A 9,248-nucleotide genomic window follows, 5' to 3' on the forward strand; every position below is an offset into this window, starting at 1 on the left:
CTGGAAACTGTGCTAACACACAGGGAAAAGAAGGGGAATGGTGACAGCCCGCAGAGCCTCCCTAAGGACAAAGGATGCCTGACAAAATCAGAGGCTTCCCACACTGTGCTCCTGAGAGCAAAGCTGGAGCAGGGCTGTGAAGGTGTCAGTGTGCTGAGGGAAGCCCTGAAGGAGTCAAAAGGCTAAAGTAAAGAAAGGTCCCACTGAGATTTGAACTCAGATCGCTGGATTCAGAGTCCAGAGTGCTCACCTTTACACCATGGGACCTCCTGCACACCTCACCTCTTGACCCTCTCACCAGCCTCCCTCACACTCAGCACCCTGCCTCAGCCTCAGACCTCTCTCTCCACCTCCCGCCACATCCAACACCAACTGCGGCCTCCCTTCACCGCCTCCATGCCCTCTGCAATCACACCACCCTTCAAAGCACCAACACACCTCCCTCTCCCAGCCTCACCTGCCCTCTCTGACAAGCCCCAAACTCCAAACCTCTCACAAGCCTCTCTTGCCCCGAGTATAACAGGCTCTTTCTGCCTCACCACAGCCCCTGACAAACCACACAGACACCTTCACACACCACAACACCCCTCACCTTCTCTTCTCCAGGCTCAAGCAGCCCAGCTCTCTCATGACTGAGGAGAGGGAAACATTCACGCATCTCTAAAAAGTGGAAGAGAGACCTTCTGGGAAACTAAGAAAAGTGGGAAGGAGGCCAAGGAAGACAAGAGCCTGCCAAGTTGGACTCCAACCCGCTTCTCCCAGGAGGGCAGTGCCTTAGCCCACTGAGCCATTGTGACCCCAGCACAGCTCTGCCTTTCCCAGGCCTTCCTCCATCGCCTTGGGACATGGCAAAGGAAGCCCTTGGCCTGTGGTGCTGCCTTGTGGGTACTTCCTGGGGCAACAAGGCTGCTCCGTTCTGCCCTGCTCAGGGCCAGGAAGGTCTCTGGCACACCAAGGCCTGAGCACAAAAAGGCCTTAGCAGAGGATGGTTTCGATCCATCGACCTCTGGGTTATGGGCCCAGCACGCTCCCGCTGCGCCACTCTGCTGCCCTGTGTCCAGGGCTGGCCAAGGACTCACAGACGGACCCTTGGCTTTCAGTTAACAAGGGAATTCACTGGGATATTCCCTCCCCTGGCAGAACACACAAGGGTCCCAGCCTACTGCGTGGAGGACAACAATTACACGTGATCTTCCACATTACAGACTCAGACTCAATGACTCAGGCTTTTCTTGCTCTGGTCTAAGCAGAGGGAGCTCTTTCTGTAACTGCTGCTAAGCTCAGGACAGCAGCCAGTGCTCATCCTGGCAGACCAGCTGGTAACCTGAGGGAGGAGGAGAACATGACAACGACTCTCCAATGATGCTGCACAAAAGGCTTTAATGAGAAGGAGCAAATGCAGTGGCACAGAGCAGAGACCAAGAAAGGTGTTTGCAGGGGTCAGGGAGGGACAAAAATGAGCCCATTTCCCAAGGAGCAAGGGGATGCTGTGCCATCCTCAGCAGTTCATGCTGCAGCGGGGGATAGGCAGACACAGCCCGGACCCCCCCAGACCAAGGGAGCCCCCAGAAGAGATGGGAACCCCCGAGGAGCTGAGGGAGCTGCCAACAGAGAGGATCCCACGGCTGTGTTCTGAGGGAAGGAGGTGAGGATGGGGCCCGGCATGGTCACCACCACCGGGGTGGCCTCGATGTAGACGGTGGAGTCAGCGCAGCGGGCGTAACAGGGCTCAGTGCAGCTGCTGGCGAGTGGGGTTGGGCCACAGGGGCCGCAGGGGCGTGGGGGACAGGGTCTGCAGCAAGACATCTCTGGGTGAAGGAGGCAGAGCTGGAACACAGAGCAGGAACAACAACCTCAGGATTAGTCCATCATTTCCTTACCTCTCTCTGTAGACACACTTTGTTTCAAAACACACTCTCTGCCTACAATTCCTACAACTATCATCTTGCCCTCCGAGTAGAAAAGCACAGTCAGGTTGCTCCAGATTAGGAATAAGACCCAGGAGAGTGGGTTTAAGGCATCTGTGGAAAGACTGATCACAGCCCATCTCCTGAAAAGGCATGGCTGTCTTAGAGATGTCAGGGGTTGCACTGGGCCATTTCCTTCCAGCACTGAAGGTGCAATTTCTGATGAGCAGATCCCCCTGCAGCTCTGACCTCTTTTGCTGGAAATAAACCCCTAATTCCCAGCTCTCCCCAGCCACCACCATGAAAAGGCTGACAGCCCTTCAATAACTCTGTGTCAGGGCCAAGCTGAGACACCCAAGGATCAACCTGAGGAGTGACCATGACAACCCTTCAGCCCACAGAGAGAGATGGAGCAGACTCAGGCTTACCTCGTTCCTCGAGGAAAGGGAGGCAAGAGAGGAGGATGCAGAGCCTGCAGCAGCACAGCCTTTTATGCTGTGTCCTGAGCTCTGTGGGGCCACAAACATTCCTTGCCCATGAAACATCTAAACACCTTGTAGTTGTCACTTGTAAGGCCTCTTTGCTGATTAAATCCTTTCCTCTTTCATCTGAAATGTTGTACTTCATAAAACACATATTAGTACAAAGAGTAGAAGAACCATTTTACAATGGAAGGGACCTTGACAATCACCTAGCTCCAAGTCCCCTGACATGTTATCCCAAACTTCTGTGGAAGACCTGTTCCAGTGTCTCAACACACCCAGCGGAAACAATTTGTTTCTCATCTCTAATCTTCATTTACCCACTCTCAGTTTAAAACCATTACCCCTTGTCCCATCACTACAAACCCTGACCAAATATTCCTCTGCCGCTTTACTGAATGTCTGCTGGGAGCCTTCTCTTCTCTTCTCTTCTCTTCTCTCAGCTACACAACCCCAACCCTCTCAGCCTGTCCTCACAGGGAAAATGCTCCACTCGCCTGATCAGCTCTGAGGCCTCCTCTGGACCCACTCCATCAGGTCCATGTGTTTCTTCTGCTGAGGGTCCTAGGGCAGCACACAGGAGCCCTGGTATGGTCTCAGGAGAGCAGAGTAGAGAGGGAGGATTCCCTGCCTTGCCCTGCTGCCCCACGGCTCTACATGCAGCCCATGATCAGTATAGGATCATGTTTACTAGTTCAACAGCCAGAGCCTCCAAGCTGTTCTCTCAAGGGCTCCTGTCAATCCACTCCTGGCCCAGCCTCTGTCTGGGTTGCCAGGTCTCCCTTTTTACTCATGTGGATTTACAGATTCTTGCACCTTCCTTTGTTGCACCATGTACCTGAAGAAAGCCTTCTTGTGATTTTTCATGTCCATAGTTAAGTTCAGCTCCAGCTCTACCTTTGCTGTCCTGATCCCCCCTTGCACTCCCTGACCATAGTCATCCCCAGATGTGTATTTCTGCCTCCACTGCCTAAGCACTTTGGCCTTTTTGAGCAACTAAGTGGTCTTGATTTCTGCAGGCTGCCCTCCTGCCTCCCCTTGCACATGGGCCTTCTTGCCCATGGGGACTGGGATTTCCAGAGCACACAGAGGAATGTCCCACCTCTCATTCATTCCCGCAAAAACCCCACACCCCAACTGACCTGTTTTCCTCAGCATGTTCACCCAGAGGCCAGAGACCTGCATGACCTGCTTTGGGGAAGAGGCTGAGGGCAGGGAGCCAAAAGCTCTTGGCTCTCTGTCCTGGGTCAGGGATGGGTTTGCCCATTCCATGCCTTTCACATTTCAAGGGAGCACTGAATCAGTCACCCAGAACACATTGGAGTCTTCCTGATGTGGACAATTTGGGAAAATCCCAGAGCTCCAGGCAAAGCTGAAACAGAGCGTGTGGACTTCAGTGGAGATGGCAACAGGACTCAGGAGTTCCTCGAAAATTTCTGCTTTCTTCAAGGGAATTTCCACAACTTTTCGGAAAATTCCCAAAATACCTGGAATGTCTTTGCAATCCTGTGCTGCTGCTGCTTTCCAAGGCAACGTCTTTTAGGGGCTGTGCTAAGGCACATTAGGTGCATGGCAATCCAGGAAAATGGATGTTGGAAGCGACCTCTGTCCTCTCTTCCTGGTCTGAGCAGAACAAAGTACCCTGTGTGCCCTCGACAACAGCAGAACTTCGAGGATTTGAACTCTGTCAAGAGCATTTCCGGACCTTTTAGCCCAATTGCAGGATCAACAGGTGCTTCTCTGCAATCCCCTGCATTTGCTGCCTCCCAAGGCTTTGCCTTTTGGTGGCTGCTCAAGGGCCCTCGTGACTCAGGGTACCCCAGAAAAAGCCCAGAAGGTGTGCATGCAGCTCTGGAGCTCTTGTGCTCCTACCAACTGCTCTGGGCAGACCAAACTGCCCAGGTACCTCAGAAGACTCTGGGCCTTGTCCTGGTGACTTCGAAGCACTGACACAGTTTAAGAGGTCACTGTCTCTTGAGCAGCTCTCCCAGGCCTGTCCCTTCTTTTCCCCCAGAGACAGCTGGGATCTCCTTTCTGGCACCATGGGATTGTTGCCTCTTGCCTTTTGCACTGCACCTCTCAGGAGCGATTGCCTTCATCCTTTCCAGCACCTCCTGCAGGTGGTGGAGGCAGCAGTTGCATCCCCTCCTCTTCACCTTGCCCATCTCCACCAGGTTCCACAAGCCCAGTGCCCTCACCCCCGATGTCAGCTGCTCCTGCCCTTCTGTTCTCTTCTGTTCTGCCTCATCCTCTGCCAGTCCCTCTCTCCAGGAGAGTTCATCAGCCCCTCTCTTGTCCCTGGGGACACAGAGTGGGGCACAGCAATCCAGATGTGGCCTCTGCAGTGCCACAGAAAGGGCACCATTCCTGAGGGCATCAGATCCCAGGGTTATGGGGTGAGGTCTGGAGAGGGACAGTAAGGAACTCTCAGGATCAGGAGGGAAGGCTCCACACAGGACCTACAGTACAAGGGACTCTGTTGGGACAGACTTTCTCTCCTCTTTCCAGCCTTTCTGCCCAGAAGGGCTTTGTACTCCCTGCTCTGGAAGGGGAATGCAGAGCAAGGGGCATTCCTTGCACACAGCCCTGTGCTCTCCATGGGACCATGGCATGTGCTCAGCAGTGCAGGCAGCCTCAGTGGCATCTCCTGGTGGCCCAGCTGGGAGGCTCAGCTGTAGAAACCATTCCCACCTCCTGGTAGCACACAGGGGCTTCCATGCAGCCCTGGAAGAGGTGCCCAAGAGACAGGGACCTCTCTGACACTGGCGGTGTTCAGAGGACAACGGGACAAGGCCCAGAGCTTCAGGAGGTGAGTGAGAAGTTTGTCCTGCTCCGAGCAGGACCAGAGCACTTCCAGTGGTCCCTCCTGACCTCCACTGTTCTGGGGTGCCCTGCACCTCCTGGGCCCTTGGAGCAGCCACCAAAAGACAGTGTCATGGAAAGCAGCAGCAGCAGCAGCAGCACAGGATTGCAAAGACATTCCAGGTGTTTTGGGAATTGAATGTAAAGGTGTGGAAATGCCTTTGAAGAAAACAGAAATTGTGGAGGCATGAGGCTCCATGCTCTGCTGTCCCTGGAATTCCTGAGTCTGGGGCACTGTCTCCACTGAAGTCCACCCTGGGTGACTCAGGTTTGCCTGGAGCTCTGGGATTTTCCCAACTCTTCCCAATGGCGATGACTCCCAGGTGCTCTGGGAGACTGATCCAATGCCCCTTTGAAATGTGAAATGCATGGAATGGGCAAAGCCATCCCTGATCTAGGACACAGAGCCAAGAGCCTTTGGCTCCCTGCCCTCAGCCTCTTTCCCAAAGCAGGCCAAGCACGTCTCTGGCCTCTGGGTGAACACGCTGAGGAAAACAGGTCACTTGGGGTGTGGGGTTTTTGCAGGAATGAATGAGAGGTGGGACATTCCTCTGTGTGCTCTGGAAATCCCAGTCCCCATGGGCAAGAAGGCCCATGTGCAAGGGGAGGCAGGAGGGCAGCCTGCAGAAATCAAGACCACTTAGCTGCTCAAAAAGGCCAAAGTGCTTAGGCAGTGGAGGCAAAAATACACATCTGGGGATAACTATGGCCGGGGAGTGCAAGGGGGGGATCAGGAAAGCGAAGGCAGAGCTGGAGCTGAACTAAACTATGGGCATGAAAAATCACAAGAAGGCTTTCTTCAGGTGCAGAGAACAACAAAGAAAGATGCAAGGAGCTGTAAATCCACAGGAGTGAAAGATGGCAAGATCTGACATGGGGAAGGAGGAGATTTTTCCCTTGGTATTCAGTGGCAAGTGCTCCAGCCATGCCAGTGATTGACAGAATCCAAGGGCAGGGAGTGGCAGAAGGAAATACCACCCACTGTAGAAAACAATCAGCTTCAAGACCATCGAAGGAACCTGCATGTGCACAAGTGCAAGGGGCCTGATGAGATGCATGTGAGGGAAGCCGTGCTATGACACTGAGAAAAGAAGGAGCTGATTGGTGCCAGTCAACTGGGCTTCAGTAAGGGCAGTCATTCCTGAGAAGAGTAGTGTCCTTCACCTGATATGGGTTTAATGAATTTCTGTCATGGGCTTATATCACTGGGGGATGAGGAAAGAGCGACTGATGTGCAAAACATGATGGAGTGGGTCCAGAGGAGGCCACAGAGCTGATCAGGAAAGTGGAGCACTTTCCCTTTGAGGACAGGCTGAGAGGGTTGGGGTTGTGTAGCTGAAGGCTCCCAGCAGACATTCAGTAAAGCTGCAGAGGAACATCTGGTCCGGGTTTGTAATGATGGGACAAGGGGTAATGGTTCTAAACTGCGAGTAGGTAAATGTAGATTAGAGATGAGACACTGGAACAGGTCTTCCACAGAATTTCGGGATAACATGTCAGGGGGCTGGAACTCGATGATCTTCAAAGTCCTGGTCATCTCTAAATAATTCCTAGATTGAAAGACAAATCTGTGTTGTATGAAGTAGGAGCACAACATTTCAGATGAAAGAGGAAAGGACTTAATCAGCAAAGAGGCCTTACAAGTGACGACTACCAGATGTTTAGATGTTTCATGGGCAAGGAATGTTTGTGGCCCCACAGAGCTCAGGGACACAGCATAAAAGGCTGTGCTGCTGCAGGCTCTGCATCCTCCTCTCCTGCCTCCTTTCCTCGAGGAACGAGGTAAGCCTGAGTCTGCTCCATCTCTCTCTGTGGGATGAAGGGCAGCCATAGTCACTCCTCAGGTTGATCCTTGGGTGTCTCAGCTTGGCCCTGACACAGAGTTGTTGAAAGGCTGTCACCCTCTTCATGGTGGTAGCTGGGGAGAGCTGGGAATTGGAGGTTTAGTTCCAGCAAAGAGGATCAAGGAGTCAGAGCTGCAGGGGGATCTGTCCAGCAGAATTGCGCTTGCAGTGCTGGAATGAAATGGCTCAGTGCATCCCCTGACATCTCTAACACAGCCAAGTCTGTTCTGGAGATGGACTGTGATCAATCTTTCCACAGATGCCTTAAATCCACTCTCCTAGGTCCTATTCCTAAAGTGAGACATCCTTCCTGTGCTTTTCCACTCATAGGTCATGATGAGGGTTGTGGGAGTGTTAGGCACAGTGTGCTTTTAAAGCAAATGGTGTCTATGTAGATTACTGTAGGAAAGAGAGACAAACTGATCCTAAGGTTGTTGCTCCCTGCTCTGTGTTCCAGCTCTGCCTCCTTCACCCAGAGATGTCTTGCTGCAGACCCTGTCCCCCACGCCCCTGTGGCCCCTGTGGCCCAACCCCACTCGCCAGCAGCTGCACTGAGCCCTGTTACGCCCGCTGCGCTGACTCCACCGTCTACATCGAGGTCGCCCCCGTGGTGGTGACCATGCCGGGCCCCATCCTCACCTCCTTCCCTCAGAACACAGCCGTGGGATCCTCTCTGTCAGCTGCTGTTGGCAGCTCCCTCAGCTCCTCGGGGGTTCCCATCTCTTCTGGGGGCTCCCTTGGTCTGGGGGGGTCTGGGCTGTGTCTGCCTATCCCCCGCTGCAGCATGAACTGCTGAGGATGGCACAGCATCCCCTTGCTCCTTGGGAAATGGGCTCATTTTTGTCCCTCCCTGACCCCTGCAAACGCCTTTCTTGGTTTCTGCTCTATGCCACTGCATTTGCTCCTTCTCATTAAAGCCTTTTGTGCAGCATCCCTGGAGAGTCGTGGTCCTTTGTTCTCCTCCTCCCTCAGGTTACCAGCTGGTCTGCCAGGATGAGCACTGGCTGCTGTCCTGAGCTTACCATCAGCTGCAGAGAGAGCTCCCTGAGCTTAGAGCAGTGCACCCTGAGCTTAGCAGCAAGGACATGGACTCAAAATGAAAGAGGGTGAATGGCTTTAGCAGCACTTGATCATTGACTGATTCAATATTTAGGAAGCAATATGATAGGACTGGCTGCAAATATAAAAATGAATTAATTCTAGATTTACAGTAAGCTTTCATTCCATCACAAACCTACAGGCACAGAGATGTGCACATCTGTGTTTTGGTGTGTAAATGTAGCTATCAAAAATTTCCCTTGGTCTTTGTGAAATACTCACATCAAATCCCTTTGCATTTCTCAAGAAGTGTGGGCTGGACTTGGAGGAGTGTGTGAGTGGGGGCAGTGTATCAGCCAAGGCCTCCTTGTCAGAGGTGCTCTTTCAGGTATCCCAACCTGATGGTTCTCAAGCTCCCAGAGACATCCCACTCAGAGGGAGGTGCTGGCATAGCCTAGAGCAGTCCAGGAGACCTCCTCTTTAGAGGGTGCCAAGATGCTTTCCTTTAGTCAGCAGGAGGTTCCATCCTGCCTACAACCCAAGTCGGTAACTCCTGGCAACAATGTCCAAGACATTTGAGAATTGTTTCCAAAACTGCAGCAATAGTGGTGGTCTTCCACTTGGGCTCCAGTTCAGGCAGGGAATGCTGGAAGGCTGTGAGGGGCTGACTGCTGATCCTCTGTCCCCCAGCGTGGTTGCAAAGCTGATGTTGATGTTGTTGTCAGGGCTGTCCCCACCCATAACATGCAACAGCCCCTGGTGTGGGGAAGGACATTTCACCTCCCAAAGGCTTCTGTAAAGGGACATGTCAGCTCTCAGCTGGTTCATTCAAGACCTGGGAGGAGGAGGAGGATGGCAGAGGCTGCACCACCACATGGCAATGGCAGGCTATCCCAGATAGCTGGCTGAGGAGAAGGGTCTGGGCAGTGCAGCCCCAGCCTGCAGGGCGATGACTCTCAGGCCTCTGTCAGGTGGCCCCAGGTGGCTCCAGGTGGCCGTCTGGCTCTGGGAAGGTCCCCACTGCAAATGTGGAGTGGAGCGTTGCCCTGAAGTGCCCGGGCACCGGTGTCAGTGCCCGGGCTGTGTGCTGAGCGGGGCAGGGAGGGCTGGAGCAG

The 9,248-nt window shown here is 53.4% G+C and overlaps 2 non-coding genes across 2 annotated transcripts; both read right to left on the reverse strand.

The window, feature by feature from the left end:
* Nucleotides 1–195: 195 nt before the first annotated feature.
* TRNAQ-CUG lies at nt 196–267 on the reverse strand. Its single transcript has one exon. It is a non-coding gene; the product is annotated as a tRNA-Gln (tRNA).
* A 709-nt stretch (nt 268–976) lies between these two features.
* Nucleotides 977–1,048, reverse strand: TRNAM-CAU. Its single transcript has one exon. It is a non-coding gene; the product is annotated as a tRNA-Met (tRNA).
* Between the last annotated feature and the right edge of the window lie 8,200 nt (nt 1,049–9,248).

Source organism: Pipra filicauda, unplaced genomic scaffold (assembly GCF_003945595.2).
Source record: "Pipra filicauda isolate LSUMZ 115617 unplaced genomic scaffold, ASM394559v2 scaffold1162_size25084_pilon, whole genome shotgun sequence".
NCBI lineage: Eukaryota > Metazoa > Chordata > Aves > Passeriformes > Pipridae > Pipra > Pipra filicauda.